The 14,976-nt window shown below is 41.4% G+C and overlaps 21 non-coding genes across 21 annotated transcripts; all 21 read left to right on the top strand.

The window, feature by feature from the left end:
• The first annotated feature begins 14 nt into the window (after positions 1 to 14).
• On the top strand, positions 15 to 86 carry trnap-ugg (transfer RNA proline (anticodon UGG)). The gene has a single exon. It is a non-coding gene; the product is annotated as a tRNA-Pro (tRNA).
• Positions 87 to 1,157: 1,071 nt separating this feature from the next.
• On the top strand, positions 1,158 to 1,229 carry trnaq-cug (transfer RNA glutamine (anticodon CUG)). The gene has a single exon. It is a non-coding gene; the product is annotated as a tRNA-Gln (tRNA).
• A 557-nt stretch (positions 1,230 to 1,786) lies between these two features.
• trnap-agg (transfer RNA proline (anticodon AGG)) lies at positions 1,787 to 1,858 on the top strand. Its single transcript has one exon. It is a non-coding gene; the product is annotated as a tRNA-Pro (tRNA).
• Positions 1,859 to 2,288: 430 nt separating this feature from the next.
• On the top strand, positions 2,289 to 2,360 carry trnap-cgg (transfer RNA proline (anticodon CGG)). The gene has a single exon. It is a non-coding gene; the product is annotated as a tRNA-Pro (tRNA).
• A 683-nt stretch (positions 2,361 to 3,043) lies between these two features.
• trnal-caa (transfer RNA leucine (anticodon CAA)) lies at positions 3,044 to 3,154 on the top strand. The gene is made up of 2 exons: positions 3,044 to 3,081; positions 3,109 to 3,154. It is a non-coding gene; the product is annotated as a tRNA-Leu (tRNA).
• A 289-nt stretch (positions 3,155 to 3,443) lies between these two features.
• trnap-ugg (transfer RNA proline (anticodon UGG)) lies at positions 3,444 to 3,515 on the top strand. The gene has a single exon. It is a non-coding gene; the product is annotated as a tRNA-Pro (tRNA).
• Positions 3,516 to 4,932: 1,417 nt separating this feature from the next.
• Positions 4,933 to 5,004, top strand: trnaq-cug (transfer RNA glutamine (anticodon CUG)). Its single transcript has one exon. It is a non-coding gene; the product is annotated as a tRNA-Gln (tRNA).
• A 557-nt stretch (positions 5,005 to 5,561) lies between these two features.
• trnap-agg (transfer RNA proline (anticodon AGG)) lies at positions 5,562 to 5,633 on the top strand. Its single transcript has one exon. It is a non-coding gene; the product is annotated as a tRNA-Pro (tRNA).
• Positions 5,634 to 6,063: 430 nt separating this feature from the next.
• Positions 6,064 to 6,135, top strand: trnap-cgg (transfer RNA proline (anticodon CGG)). Its single transcript has one exon. It is a non-coding gene; the product is annotated as a tRNA-Pro (tRNA).
• Positions 6,136 to 6,819: 684 nt separating this feature from the next.
• Positions 6,820 to 6,930, top strand: trnal-caa (transfer RNA leucine (anticodon CAA)). Its single transcript has 2 exons — positions 6,820 to 6,857; positions 6,885 to 6,930. It is a non-coding gene; the product is annotated as a tRNA-Leu (tRNA).
• A 289-nt stretch (positions 6,931 to 7,219) lies between these two features.
• Positions 7,220 to 7,291, top strand: trnap-ugg (transfer RNA proline (anticodon UGG)). The gene has a single exon. It is a non-coding gene; the product is annotated as a tRNA-Pro (tRNA).
• Positions 7,292 to 8,363: 1,072 nt separating this feature from the next.
• trnaq-cug (transfer RNA glutamine (anticodon CUG)) lies at positions 8,364 to 8,435 on the top strand. The gene has a single exon. It is a non-coding gene; the product is annotated as a tRNA-Gln (tRNA).
• Positions 8,436 to 8,992: 557 nt separating this feature from the next.
• On the top strand, positions 8,993 to 9,064 carry trnap-agg (transfer RNA proline (anticodon AGG)). The gene has a single exon. It is a non-coding gene; the product is annotated as a tRNA-Pro (tRNA).
• Positions 9,065 to 9,494: 430 nt separating this feature from the next.
• trnap-cgg (transfer RNA proline (anticodon CGG)) lies at positions 9,495 to 9,566 on the top strand. The gene has a single exon. It is a non-coding gene; the product is annotated as a tRNA-Pro (tRNA).
• A 685-nt stretch (positions 9,567 to 10,251) lies between these two features.
• Positions 10,252 to 10,362, top strand: trnal-caa (transfer RNA leucine (anticodon CAA)). Its single transcript has 2 exons — positions 10,252 to 10,289; positions 10,317 to 10,362. It is a non-coding gene; the product is annotated as a tRNA-Leu (tRNA).
• A 289-nt stretch (positions 10,363 to 10,651) lies between these two features.
• trnap-ugg (transfer RNA proline (anticodon UGG)) lies at positions 10,652 to 10,723 on the top strand. Its single transcript has one exon. It is a non-coding gene; the product is annotated as a tRNA-Pro (tRNA).
• Positions 10,724 to 12,141: 1,418 nt separating this feature from the next.
• On the top strand, positions 12,142 to 12,213 carry trnaq-cug (transfer RNA glutamine (anticodon CUG)). The gene has a single exon. It is a non-coding gene; the product is annotated as a tRNA-Gln (tRNA).
• A 557-nt stretch (positions 12,214 to 12,770) lies between these two features.
• Positions 12,771 to 12,842, top strand: trnap-agg (transfer RNA proline (anticodon AGG)). The gene has a single exon. It is a non-coding gene; the product is annotated as a tRNA-Pro (tRNA).
• A 430-nt stretch (positions 12,843 to 13,272) lies between these two features.
• trnap-cgg (transfer RNA proline (anticodon CGG)) lies at positions 13,273 to 13,344 on the top strand. Its single transcript has one exon. It is a non-coding gene; the product is annotated as a tRNA-Pro (tRNA).
• Positions 13,345 to 14,028: 684 nt separating this feature from the next.
• On the top strand, positions 14,029 to 14,139 carry trnal-caa (transfer RNA leucine (anticodon CAA)). Its single transcript has 2 exons — positions 14,029 to 14,066; positions 14,094 to 14,139. It is a non-coding gene; the product is annotated as a tRNA-Leu (tRNA).
• A 289-nt stretch (positions 14,140 to 14,428) lies between these two features.
• Positions 14,429 to 14,500, top strand: trnap-ugg (transfer RNA proline (anticodon UGG)). The gene has a single exon. It is a non-coding gene; the product is annotated as a tRNA-Pro (tRNA).
• Positions 14,501 to 14,976: the final 476 nt, after the last annotated feature.

A 14,976-nucleotide genomic window follows, 5' to 3' on the forward strand; every position in this document is an offset into this window, starting at 1 on the left:
AGGTGTTAACGCTTGGCTCGTTGGTCTAGGGGTATGATTCTCGCTTTGGGTGCGAGAGGTCCCGGGTTCAAATCCCGGACGAGCCCATTGAAATGTTTGTGTTGCCTAAATGTTTTGCTTGAGTTCCTGGTGTTAACTAGTGCAGCTCTTAACATTGCCTTTAACCTATCATTCTGCACATTTTGTGTGCCAATGGCTTGTTGATGTAGTGGTATAATTCCCTCTTAGTGTGCGAAAACTCTTGTTTGCTTGTTAATGCATTGTTGGTGTAGGGCTATGGTTCTCGCTTTGGGTGCAATAGGTCCTGCAGGGAATTGTCAGAATAATGGACATGACAAAGTGATATGTTTTCAATTTCAACGTTGTTATATGTGTGCCCATCTACTATTCCTACTTCAAAAAGTTTTAGCACTTGGATTATTGGTCTAGGGTTATGATACTCGATGTGGGTGTGAGAGGTCCCAGGTTCACGACTTGGACAAGACCATTCAATAGGTTTTGTTGATTTAATGTTTTTTTTATTGAATTTCTGGTCTTTTTTTACAGCCACTCTTTAAACTGACAGGTAGCAGGTGACACGCTGAGCTTGGAGGGTTTGGAGGTGAGGAGTTCAGGCACAATGGTATTGAACGCAGAGCTGAAGTCCACAAACAGAATCCTTGCGTAGGTTCCCAGGCGGTCGAGATGTTGCAGGATGTAATGCAGCCCCATATTCACTACATCATCTACCGACCTGTTTGCCCGGTAGGCAAACTGCAGGGGCTCCAGCATGTGTCTCGTGATGTTCTTCAGATGGGCTAAAACCAGGCGTTCAAAGGATTTCATGACCACAGACGTCAAGGCAACAGGTCTGTGGTCATTCAGTCTAGTGATGGTGGGTTTCTTGGGGACCGGAAGAATGGTGGAGTGTTTGAAGCAAGTGGGAACTTCACACATTGTCTCTGGGGTGGGGTGCGTAAGGGGTGTGAATATGTCCTTCTCAAACCTGCAGTGGAAGGTGTTTAGATCTTCTGCCAGGTCTTTGTTTGCTGCAAACGGGGGTGGGGGTCGTCTGTAGCTGGTGAACTCTCGCAGGCCTGTCCAGACTGACGCAGGGTCGTTGGCTGAGAAACGTTCTGTCAGTTTCTCAGAGTAGCTTCTTGTCTGCTCTAGGGGTAGGTTCCATGGTGTAATGGTTAGCACTCTGGACTCTGAATCCAGCGATCCGAGTTCAAATCTCGGTGGGACCTTTGCTGAATGTCAATAAGCAGTTTCCTTAAATTGAATTACACATGTTTTGCAATTAAAAGATGCTTATTGTGGGCTCCATGGTTTAACGGTTAACAATCGGCACTCTAAATCCAGTGATCACAGTTCAACCCTCAGTGGGAAGCCGTGTTCAAGCTTATTGTTTGAAGCTTAAGCGAAATATGTAATCCACTCATTCATATGTTGGCAGAATGTTATGTTTTGGTGGAATTCCTGGTGTTATCTAGTGCCGCTCTTTACATGCCTTTGACCTATCATTCTGCACATTTGGGTGCCAATGGGTTGTTAATGTAGTTGCATAATTCCCTCTTGATGTAGTTGTTGATGTTGTTACAAAATCCACAAAGTTCCAGTTAGCTTCTGTAATAGTTTGACAATGTTTGGCTATTAAGGTCATTTTTAATAAAATTTGAAGCTTCTGCACTGTGTCTCCCAGGTTTAAAATGCTTTAAAAAATTCAACCAAATTCCATCCATGCATTAAGGTGATCTACATAGACCTTTTGGGATTATTTTTACAGTGAGACCTTCCACTTCATGGCTCGTTGGTCTAGGGGTATGATTCTCGCTTAGGGTGCGAGAGGTCCCGGGTTCAAATCCCGGACGAGCCCTCTTAAAAGTCCTAACAGTGTTGAATACCTGTTACCACTAAAACTCTATACTGCAACTCTGTTTGTTTGAACCCTTTTGTCTTAAGATTTTGGTTGTTAATGCCTTTTTGGTGTAAGGCTGCAGTTCTCGCTTTGGGTGCAACAGGTCCTGCATATAATTGTCAGAATAATGGACACGACTAAGTCATACGTTTTCAGTTTCAACGTTGTTATGGGTGTGTCCATCTACTATTCATACTTCAAAAAGAATTTAGCACATTTATTGGTCTAGCGCTATGATACTCGCTTGGGTACGGGAGGTCCAGGTTCACAACTGGGACAAAACAATTTATTAGTTTTTGTTGAGTTGATGTTTTTTATTGAATTTCTGGTCTTTTTTTATAGCCACTCTTTATATTGACCTATTTGTGTGCATGTTTTTGGTACTGTTGGCTTGTTGGTCTAGTGGTATGATTCTCGCTTCGGGTGTGAGAGGTCCCGGGTTCAAATCCCGGACAAGCCCAATGACTGCTTCCATAAAATTCTGCTTAGATTTTGTGAAAAAGGTCTTTTTAAATATGAAGTCAAAACTTCGGAGGTTTGCCTCCCAGTTTCAAATGCCTTAAATTAATCTGCCAAATTCTATAAATTTTTTTGTGCTTTACAGTCATCTACCCTGAAGAGCTTGGATTAATTTGACAACATGACAGTTGTTGTAGGCTCGTCAGTCTAGGGTTATGATTCTAGCTATGGCTGTTAAACCTCCCCATTCATATCCTGAAGTAGTTTTTTTTGTTTGTTGTTTAATTCCTACTACCACTAATATTTTCTAGTGCAACTCTGATCACTTGTCTGGACTCTTTTGTCTTGAGATTTTGGCTGTCAATACCTTTTTGGTGTGGAGCTATGACTCACGCTTTGGGGGATTCCAGGACCTGGATTCAAATTTTGTACAAGCCTAATTGCACCCTTCAGAGTAGACAATCATTTAACAATATTTGGCTAAACAGGTTATTCCGAACAAAAAGTTTCTGTGCAATGACGCTTTGGTGATCTAGGCTCAGTGGTCTAGGGGTTTTCTGTTCAGATTAGATGCAAGAAGTCTGACGTTCAATCATGTAAACCAAGAAATATTGTTTATCTATTGACCATGCAATTGGTTTAGATTTTATTATTGAAGCAATACACAGGTGCAAGTTTAAGACAGTCAGAATGGCCGAGCGGTTTAAGGCGCCAGACTCAAGGTGAAATTCTTTCTGATTACTTGGGCTTTCTGGTCTCCCAATGGAGGCGTGGGTTCAAATCCCACTTCTGACATGCTCTGATTTTGCTCCAATTAATATAGACAGAGAAACAGAAAAATGTATTGAGCAGTCAGAGCCGCTGTGTAGATTTTGCCTCTCTATGCCTAAAACTACATGTTGTAAAATGACAAAGACTACTTCATCAATGATCTGATGTCATCTGCAGAGTTTGTATCTATTGTTATCTAAGATATACAGAGTTTGGTAACATGCACGTTAGTGTCAGAATATAGAATGCAATTTGGTCAAATTTTTGGTTTCAGTATATCTTCAGCTCATAAGTAAAAGAGGTGTTAACGCTTGGCTCGTTGGTCTAGGGGTATGATTCTCGATTTGGGTGCGAGAGGTCCCGGGTTCAAATCCCGGACGAGCCCATTGAAATGTTTGTGGTGCCTAAATGTTTTGCTTGAGTTCCTGGTGTTAACTAGTGCAGCTCTTAACATTGCCTTTAACCTATCATTCTGCACATTTTGTGTGCCAATGGCTTGTTGATGTAGTGGTATAATTCCCTCTTAGGGTGCGAAAACTCTCGTTTTTAAAAACCAGAAAATGCCCAAAGTTCCTGTCATTTTAAATGAAATTTGAAGCTTCTGCACTGTGTCTCCCAGGTTAAAATGCTTTAAATTCAAACGCTAAAAATTCAACCAAATTCTATCCATCATTATGTGCCCTAAGGTGATCTACAAAGACCTTTTTTTTTTTTTTACAGTGTGACCTTACCGTTCACGGCTCGTTGGTCTATAATTCTCCCTTAGGGTGCGAGAGCTCCTGAGTTCAAATCCTGGACGAGCCCTCTTAAATATTCTAACAGTGTTGAATGCCTGTTATCTTTAATACTCTCTAGTGCAACTCTATTAATTTGTTTGAACCCTTATGATTTTGCTTGTTAATGCATTGTTGGTGTAGGGCTATGGTTCTCGCTTTGGGTGCAATAGGTCCTGCAGGGAATTGTCAGAATAATGGACATGACAAAGTGATATGTTTTCAATTTCAACGTTGTTATATGTGTGCCCATCTACTATTCCTACTTCAAAAAGTTTTAGCACTTGGATTATTGGTCTAGGGTTATGATACTCGATGTGGGTGTGAGAGGTCCCAGGTTCACGACTTGGACAAGACCATTCAATAGGTTTTGTTGATTTAATGTTTTTTTTATTGAATTTCTGGTCTTTTTTTACAGCCACTCTTTAAACTGACAGGTAGCAGGTGACACGCTGAGCTTGGAGGGTTTGGAGGTGAGGAGTTCAGGCACAATGGTATTGAACGCAGAGCTGAAGTCCACAAACAGAATCCTTGCGTAGGTTCCCAGGCGGTCGAGATGTTGCAGGATGTAATGCAGCCCCATATTCACTACATCATCTACCGACCTGTTTGCCCGGTAGGCAAACTGCAGGGGCTCCAGCATGTGTCTCGTGATGTTCTTCAGATGGGCTAAAACCAGGCGTTCAAAGGATTTCATGACCACAGACGTCAAGGCAACAGGTCTGTGGTCATTCAGTCTAGTGATGGTGGGTTTCTTGGGGACCGGAAGAATGGTGGAGTGTTTGAAGCAAGTGGGAACTTCACACATTGTCTCTGGGGTGGGGTGCGTAAGGGGTGTGAATATGTCCTTCTCAAACCTGCAGTGGAAGGTGTTTAGATCTTCTGCCAGGTCTTTGTTTGCTGCAAACGGGGGTGGGGGTCGTCTGTAGCTGGTGAACTCTCGCAGGCCTGTCCAGACTGACGCAGGGTCGTTGGCTGAGAAACGTTCTGTCAGTTTCTCAGAGTAGCTTCTTGTCTGCTCTAGGGGTAGGTTCCATGGTGTAATGGTTAGCACTCTGGACTCTGAATCCAGCGATCCGAGTTCAAATCTCGGTGGGACCTTTGCTGAATGTCAATAAGCAGTTTCCTTAAATTGAATTACACATGTTTTGCAATTAAAAGATGCTTATTGTGGGCTCCATGGTTTAACGGTTAACAATCGGCACTCTAAATCCAGTGATCACAGTTCAAACCTCAGTGGGAAGCCGTGTTCAAGCTTATTGTTTGAAGCTTAAGCGAAATATGTAATCCACTCATTCATATGTTGGCAGAATGTTATGTTTTGGTGGAATTCCTGGTGTTATCTAGTGCCGCTCTTTACATGCCTTTGACCTATCATTCTGCACATTTGGGTGCCAATGGGTTGTTAATGTAGTTGCATAATTCCCTCTTGATGTATTTGTTGATGTTGTTACAAAATCCACAAAGTTCCAGTTAGCTTCTGTAATAGTTTGACAATGTTTTGCTATTAAGGTCATTTTTAATAAAATTTGAAGCTTCTGCACTGTGTCTCCCAGCTTTAAAATGCTTTAAAAAATTCAACCAAATTCCATCCATGCTTTAAGGTGATCTACATAGACCTTTTGGGATTATTTTTACAGTGAGACCTTCCACTTCATGGCTCGTTGGTCTAGGGGTATGATTCTCGCTTAGGGTGCGAGAGGTCCCGGGTTCAAATCCCGGACGAGCCCTCTTAAGAGTCCTAACAGTGTTGAATACCTGTTACCACTAAAACTCTATACTGCAACTCTGTTTGTTTGAACCCTTTTGTCTTAAGATTTTGGTTGTTAATGCCTTTTTGGTGTAAGGCTGCAGTTCTCGCTTTGGGTGCAACAGGTCCTGCATATAATTGTCAGAATAATGGACACGACTAAGTCATACGTTTTCAGTTTCAACGTTGTTATGGGTGTGTCCATCTACTATTCATACTTCAAAAAGAATTTAGCACATTTATTGGTCTAGCGCTATGATACTCGCTTGGGTACGGGAGGTCCAGGTTCACAACTGGGACAAAACAATTTATTAGTTTTTGTTGAGTTGATGTTTTTTATTGAATTTCTGGTCTTTTTTTATAGCCACTCTTTATATTGACCTATTTGTGTGCATGGTTTTGGTACTGTTGGCTTGTTGGTCTAGTGGTATGATTCTCGCTTCGGGTGTGAGAGGTCCCGGGTTCAAATCCCGGACAAGCCCAATGACTGCTTCCATAAAATTCTGCTTAGATTTTGTGAAAAAGGTCTTTTTAAATATGAAGTCAAAACTTCGGAGGTTTGCCTCCCAGTTTCAAATGCCTTAAATTAATCTGCCAAATTCTATAAATTTTTTTTGTGCTTTACAGTCATCTACCCTGAAGAGCTTGGATTAATTTGACAACATGACAGTTGTTGTAGGCTCGTCAGTCTAGGGTTATGATTCTAGCTATGGCTGTTAAACCTCCCCATTCATACCCTGAATTAGTTTTTTTTGTTTGTTGTTTAATTCCTACTACCACTAATATTTTCTAGTGCAACTCTGATCACTTGTCTGGACTCTTTTGTCTTGAGATTTTGGCTGTCAATACCTTTTTGGTGTGGAGCTATGACTCACGCTTTGGGGGAATCCAGGTCCTGGATTCAAATTTTGTACAAGCCTAATTGCACCCTTCAGAGTAGACAATCATTTAACAATATTTGGCTAAACAGGTTATTCCGAACAAAAAGTTTCTGTGCAATGACGCTTTGGTGATCTAGGCTCAGTGGTCTAGGGGTTTTCTGTTCAGATTAGATGCAAGAAGTCTGACGTTCAATCATGTAAACCAAGAAATATTGTTTATCTATTGACCATGCAATTGGTTTAGATTTTATTATTGAAGCAATACACAGGTGCAAGTTTAAGACAGTCAGAATGGCCGAGCGGTTTAAGGCGCCAGACTCAAGGTGAAATTCTTTCTGATTACTTGGGCTTTCTGGTCTCCCAATGGAGGCGTGGGTTCAAATCCCACTTCTGACATGCTCTGATTTTGCTCCAATTAATATAGACAGAGAAACAGAAAAATGTATTGAGCAGTCAGAGCCGCTGTGTAGATTTTGCCTCTCTATGCCTTAAACTACATGTTGTAAAGTGACAAAGACTACTTCATCAATGATCTGATGTCATCTGCAGAGTTTGTATCTATTGTTATCTAAGATATACAGAGTTTGGTAACATGCACGTTAGTGTCAGAATATAGAATGCAACTTGGTCAAATTTTTGGTTTCAGTATATGTAGAGCTCATAAGTAAAAGAGGTGTTAACGCTTGGCTCGTTGGTCTAGGGGTATGATTCTCGCTTTGGGTGCGAGAGGTCCCGGGTTCAAATCCCGGACGAGCCCATTGAAATGTTTGTGTTGCCTAAATGTTTTGCTTGAGTTCCTGGTGTTAACTAGTGCAGCTCTTAACATTGCCTTTAACCTATCATTCTGCACATTTTGTGTGCCAATGGCTTGTTGATGTAGTGGTATAATTCCCTCTTAGTGTGCGAAAACTCTCGTTTGCTTGTTAATGCATTGTTGGTGTAGGGCTATGGTTCTCGCTTTGGGTGCAATAGGTCCTGCAGGGAATTGTCAGAATAATGGACATGACAAAGTGATATGTTTTCAATTTCAACGTTGTTATATGTGTGCCCATCTACTATTCCTACTTCAAAAAGTTTTAGCACTTGGATTATTGGTCTAGGGTTATGATACTCGATGTGGGTGTGAGAGGTCCCAGGTTCACGACTTGGACAAGACCATTCAATAGGTTTTGTTGATTTAATGTTTTTTTTATTGAATTTCTGGTCTTTTTTTACAGCCACTCTTTAAACTGACAGGTAGCAGGTGACACGCTGAGCTTGGAGGGTTTGGAGGTGAGGAGTTCAGGCACAATGGTATTGAACGCAGAGCTGAAGTCCACAAACAGAATCCTTGCGTAGGTTCCCAGGCGGTCGAGATGTTGCAGGATGTAATGCAGCCCCATATTCACTACATCATCTACCGACCTGTTTGCCCGGTAGGCAAACTGCAGGGGCTCCAGCATGTGTCTCGTGATGTTCTTCAGATGGGCTAAAACCAGGCGTTCAAAGGATTTCATGACCACAGACGTCAAGGCAACAGGTCTGTGGTCATTCAGTCTAGTGATGGTGGGTTTCTTGGGGACCGGAAGAATGGTGGAGCTGTTTGAAGCAAGTGGGAACTTCACACATTGTCTCTGGGGTGGGGTGCGTAAGGGGTGTGAATATGTCCTTCTCAAACCTGCAGTGGAAGGTGTTTAGATCTTCTGCCAGGTCTTTGTTTGCTGCAAACGGGGGTGGGGGTCGTCTGTAGCTGGTGAACTCTCGCAGGCCTGTCCAGACTGACGCAGGGTCGTTGGCTGAGAAACGTTCTGTCAGTTTCTCAGAGTAGCTTCTTGTCTGCTCTAGGGGTAGGTTCCATGGTGTAATGGTTAGCACTCTGGACTCTGAATCCAGCGATCCGAGTTCAAATCTCGGTGGGACCTTTGCTGAATGTCAATAAGCAGTTTCCTTAAATTGAATTACACATGTTTTGCAATTAAAAGATGCTTATTGTGGGCTCCATGGTTTAACGGTTAACAATCGGCACTCTAAATCCAGTGATCACAGTTCAACCCTCAGTGGGAAGCCGTGTTCAAGCTTATTGTTTGAAGCTTAAGCGAAATATGTAATCCACTCATTCATATGTTGGCAGAATGTTATGTTTTGGTGGAATTCCTGGTGTTATCTAGTGCCGCTCTTTACATGCCTTTGACCTATCATTCTGCACATTTGGGTGCCAATGGGTTGTTAATGTAGTTGCATAATTCCCTCTTGATGTAGTTGTTGATGTTGTTACAAAATCCACAAAGTTCCAGTTAGCTTCTGTAATAGTTTGACAATGTTTGGCTATTAAGGTCATTTTTAATAAAATTTGAAGCTTCTGCACTGTGTCTCCCAGGTTTAAAATGCTTTAAAAAATTCAACCAAATTCCATCCATGCATTAAGGTGATCTACATAGACCTTTTGGGATTATTTTTACAGTGAGACCTTCCACTTCATGGCTCGTTGGTCTAGGGGTATGATTCTCGCTTAGGGTGCGAGAGGTCCCGGGTTCAAATCCCGGACGAGCCCTCTTAAAAGTCCTAACAGTGTTGAATACCTGTTACCACTAAAACTCTATACTGCAACTCTGTTTGTTTGAACCCTTTTGTCTTAAGATTTTGGTTGTTAATGCCTTTTTGGTGTAAGGCTGCAGTTCTCGCTTTGGGTGCAACAGGTCCTGCATATAATTGTCAGAATAATGGACACGACTAAGTCATACGTTTTCAGTTTCAACGTTGTTATGGGTGTGTCCATCTACTATTCATACTTCAAAAAGAATTTAGCACATTTATTGGTCTAGCGCTATGATACTCGCTTGGGTACGGGAGGTCCAGGTTCACAACTGGGACAAAACAATTTATTAGTTTTTGTTGAGTTGATGTTTTTTATTGAATTTCTGGTCTTTTTTTATAGCCACTCTTTATATTGACCTATTTGTGTGCATGGTTTTGGTACTGTTGGCTTGTTGGTCTAGTGGTATGATTCTCGCTTCGGGTGTGAGAGGTCCCGGGTTCAAATCCCGGACAAGCCCAATGACTGCTTCCATAAAATTCTGCTTAGATTTTGTGAAAAAGGTCTTTTTAAATATGCTAGTCAAAACTTCGGAGGTTTGCCTCCCAGTTTCAAATGCCTTAAATTAATCTGCCAAATTTTATAAATTTTTTTTGTGCTTTACAGTCATCTACCCTGAAGAGCTTGGATTAATTTGACAACATGACAGTTGTTGTAGGCTCGTCAGTCTAGGGTTATGATTCTAGCTATGGCTGTTACACCTCCCCATTCATATCCTGAATTAGTTTTTTTTGTTTGTTGTTTAATTCCTACTACCACTAATATTTTCTAGTGCAACTCTGATCACTTGTCTGGACTCTTTTGTCTTGAGATTTTGGCTGTCAATACCTTTTTGGTGTGGAGCTATGACTCACGCTTTGGGGGAATCCAGGTCCTGGATTCAAATTTTGTACAAGCCTAATTGCACCCTTCAGAGTAGACAATCATTTAACAATATTTGGCTAAACAGGTTATTCCGAACAAAAAGTTTCTGTGCAATGACGCTTTGGTGATCTAGGCTCAGTGGTCTAGGGGTTTTCTGTTCAGATTAGATGCAAGAAGTCTGACGTTCAATCATGTAAACCAAGAAATATTGTTTATCTATTGACCATGCAATTGGTTTAGATTTTATTATTGAAGCAATACACAGGTGCAAGTTTAAGACAGTCAGAATGGCCGAGCGGTTTAAGGCGCCAGACTCAAGGTGAAATTCTATCTGATTACTTGGGCTTTCTGGTCTCCCAATGGAGGCGTGGGTTCAAATCCCACTTCTGACATGCTCTGATTTTGCTCCAATTAATATAGACAGAGAAACAGAAAAATGTATTGAGCAGTCAGAGCCGCTGTGTAGATTTTGCCTCTCTATGCCTAAAACTACATGTTGTAAAGTGACAAAGACTACTTCATCAATGATCTGATGTCATCTGCAGAGTTTGTATCTATTGTTATCTAAGATATACAGAGTTTGGTAACATGCACGTTAGTGTCAGAATATAGAATGCAACTTGGTCAAATTTTTGGTTTCAGTATATCTAGAGCTCATAAGTAAAAGAGGTGTTAACGCTTGGCTCGTTGGTCTAGGGGTATGATTCTCGCTTTGGGTGCGAGAGGTCCCGGGTTCAAATCCCGGACGAGCCCATTGAAATGTTTGTGTTGCCTAAATGTTTTGCTTGAGTTCCTGGTGTTAACTAGTGCAGCTCTTAACATTGCCTTTAACCTATCATTCTGCACATTTTGTGTGCCAATGGCTTGTTGATGTAGTGGTATAATTCCCTCTTAGGGTGCGAAAACTCTCGTTTTTAAAAACCAGAAAATGCCCAAAGTTCCTGTCATTTTAAATGAAATTTGAAGCTTCTGCACTGTGTCTCCCAGGTTAAAATGCTTTAAATTCAAACGCTAAAAATTCAACCAAATTCTATCCATCATTATGTGCCCTAAGGTGATCTACAAAGACCTTTTTTTTTTTTTTCACAGTGTGACCTTACCGTTCACGGCTCGTTGGTCTATAATTCTCCCTTAGGGTGCGAGAGCTCCTGAGTTCAAATCCTGGACGAGCCCTCTTAAATATTCTAACAGTGTTGAATGCCTGTTATCTTTAATACTCTCTAGTGCAACTCTATTAATTTGTTTGAACCCTTATGATTTTGCTTGTTAATGCATTGTTGGTGTAGGGCTATGGTTCTCGCTTTGGGTGCAATAGGTCCTGCAGGGAATTGTCAGAATAATGGACATGACAAAGTGATATGTTTTCAATTTCAACGTTGTTATATGTGTGCCCATCTACTATTCCTACTTCAAAAAGTTTTAGCACTTGGATTATTGGTCTAGGGTTATGATACTCGATGTGGGTGTGAGAGGTCCCAGGTTCACGACTTGGACAAGACCATTCAATAGGTTTTGTTGATTTAATGTTTTTTTTATTGAATTTCTGGTCTTTTTTTACAGCCACTCTTTAAACTGACAGGTAGCAGGTGACACGCTGAGCTTGGAGGGTTTGGAGGTGAGGAGTTCAGGCACAATGGTATTGAACGCAGAGCTGAAGTCCACAAACAGAATCCTTGCGTAGGTTCCAAGGCGGTCGAGATGTTGCAGGATGTAATGCAGCCCCATATTCACTACATCATCTACCGACCTGTTTGCCCGGTAGGCAAACTGCAGGGGCTCCAGCATGTGTCTCGTGATGTTCTTCAGATGGGCTAAAACCAGGCGTTCAAAGGATTTCATGACCACAGACGTCAAGGCAACAGGTCTGTGGTCATTCAGTCTAGTGATGGTGGGTTTCTTGGGGACCGGAAGAATGGTGGAGTGTTTGAAGCAAGTGGGAACTTCACACATTGTCTCTGGGGTGGGGTGCGTAAGGGGTGTGAATATGTCCTTCTCAAACCTGCAGTGGAAGGTGTTTAGATCTTCTGCCAGGTCTTTGTTTGCTGCAAACGGGGGTGGGGGTCGTCTGTAGCTGGTGAACTCTCGCAGGCCTGTCCAGACTGACGCAGGGTCGTTGGCTGAGAAACGTTCTGTCAGTTTCTCAGAGTAGCTTCTTGTCTGCTCTAGGGGTAGGTTCCATGGTGTAATGGTTAGCACTCTGGACTCTGAATCCAGCGATCCGAGTTCAAATCTCGGTGGGACCTTTGCTGAATGTCAATAAGCAGTTTCCTTAAATTGAATTACACATGTTTTGCAATTAAAAGATGCTTATTGTGGGCTCCATGGTTTAACGGTTAACAATCGGCACTCTAAATCCAGTGATCACAGTTCAACCCTCAGTGGGAAGCCGTGTTCAAGCTTATTGTTTGAAGCTTAAGCGAAATATGTAATCCACTCATTCATATGTTGGCAGAATGTTATGTTTTGGTGGAATTCCTGGTGTTATCTAGTGCCGCTCTTTACATGCCTTTGACCTATCATTCTGCACATTTGGGTGCCAATGGGTTGTTAATGTAGTTGCATAATTCCCTCTTGATGTAGTTGTTGATGTTGTTACAAAATCCACAAAGTTCCAGTTAGCTTCTGTAATAGTTTGACAATGTTTTGCTATTAAGGTCATTTTTAATAAAATTTGAAGCTTCTGCACTGTGTCTCCCAGCTTTAAAATGCTTTAAAAAATTCAACCAAATTCCATCCATGCTTTAAGGTGATCTACATAGACCTTTTGGGATTATTTTTACAGTGAGACCTTCCACTTCATGGCTCGTTGGTCTAGGGGTATGATTCTCGCTTAGGGTGCGAGAGGTCCCGGGTTCAAATCCCGGACGAGCCCTCTTAAAAGTCCTAACAGTGTTGAATACCTGTTACCACTAAAACTCTATACTGCAACTCTGTTTGTTTGAACCCTTTTGTCTTAAGATTTTGGTTGTTAATGCCTTTTTGGTGTAAGGCTGCAGTTCTCGCTTTGGGTGCAACAGGTCCTGCATATAATTGTCAGAATAATGGACACGACTAAGTCATACGTTTTCAGTTTCAACGTTGTTATGGGTGTGTCCATCTACTATTCATACTTCAAAAAGAATTTAGCACATTTATTGGTCTAGCGCTATGATACTCGCTTGGGTACGGGAGGTCCAGGTTCACAACTGGGACAAAACAATTTATTAGTTTTTGTTGAGTTGATGTTTTTTATTGAATTTCTGGTCTTTTTTTATAGCCACTCTTTATATTGACCTATTTGTGTGCATGGTTTTGGTACTGTTGGCTTGTTGGTCTAGTGGTATGATTCTCGCTTCGGGTGTGAGAGGTCCCGGGTTCAAATCCCAGACAAGCCCAATGACTGCTTCCATAAAATTCTGCTTAGATTTTGTGAAAAAGGTCTTTTTAAATATGAAGTCAAAACTTCGGAGGTTTGCCTCCCAGTTTCAAATGCCTTAAATTAATCTGCCAAATTCTATAAATTTTTTTTGTGCTTTACAGTCATCTACCCTGAAGAGCTTGGATTAATTTGACAACATGACAGTTGTTGTAGGCTCGTCAGTCTAGGGTTATGATTCTAGCTATGGCTGTTAAACCTCCCCATTCATATCCTGAACTAGTTTTTTTTGTTTGTTGTTTAATTCCTACTACCACTAATATTTTCTAGTGCAACTCTGATCACTTGTCTGGACTCTTTTGTCTTGAGATTTTGGCTGTCAATACCTTTTTGGTGTGGAGCTATGACTCACGCTTTGGGGGAATCCAGGTCCTGGATTCAAATTTTGTACAAGCCTAATTGCACCCTTCAGAGTAGACAATCATTTAACAATATTTGGCTAAACAGGTTATTCCGAACAAAAAGTTTCTGTGCAATGACGCTTTGGTGATCTAGGCTCAGTGGTCTAGGGGTTTTCTGTTCAGATTAGATGCAAGAAGTCTGACGTTCAATCATGTAAACCAAGAAATATTGTTTATCTATTGACCATGCAATTGGTTTAGATTTTATTATTGAAGCAATACACAGGTGCAAGTTTAAGACAGTCAGAATGGCCGAGCGGTTTAAGGCGCCAGACTCAAGGTGAAATTCTTTCTGATTACTTGGGCTTTCTGGTCTCCCAATGGAGGCGTGGGTTCAAATCCCACTTCTGACATGCTCTGATTTTGCTCCAATTAATATAGACAGAGAAACAGAAAAATGTATTGAGCAGTCAGAGCCGCTGTGTAGATTTTGCCTCTCTATGCCTTAAACTACATGTTGTAAAGTGACAAAGACTACTTCATCAATGATCTGATGTCATCTGCAGAGTTTGTATCTATTGTTATCTAAGATATACAGAGTTTGGTAACATGCACGTTAGTGTCAGAATATAGAATGCAACTTGGTCAAATTTTTGGTTTCAGTATATGTAGAGCTCATAAGTAAAAGAGGTGTTAACGCTTGGCTCGTTGGTCTAGGGGTATGATTCTCGCTTTGGGTGCGAGAGGTCCCGGGTTCAAATCCCGGACGAGCCCATTGAAATGTTTGTGTTGCCTAAATGTTTTGCTTGAGTTCCTGGTGTTAACTAGTGCAGCTCTTAACATTGCCTTTAACCTATCATTCTGCACATTTTTGTGTGCCAATGGCTTGTTGATGTAGTGGTATAATTCCCTCTAGTGTGCGAAAACTCTTGTTTGCTTGTTAATGCATTGTTGGTGTAGGGCTATGGTTCTCGCTTTTGGTGCAATAGGTCCTGCAGGGAATTGTCAGAATAATGGACATGACAAAGTGATATGTTTTCAATTTCAACGTTGTTATATGTGTGCCCATCTACTATTCCTACTTCAAAAAGTTTTAGCACTGGATTATTGGTCTAGGGTTATGATACTCGATGTGGGTGTGAGAGGTCCCAGGTTCACGACTTGGACAAGACCATTCAATAGGTTTTGTTGATTTAATGTTTTTTTATTGAATTTCTGGTCTTTTTTTACAGCCACTCTTTAAACTGACA

This window comes from Denticeps clupeoides, chromosome 20 (assembly GCF_900700375.1).
Source record: "Denticeps clupeoides chromosome 20, fDenClu1.1, whole genome shotgun sequence".
Lineage (NCBI taxonomy): Eukaryota > Metazoa > Chordata > Actinopteri > Clupeiformes > Denticipitidae > Denticeps > Denticeps clupeoides.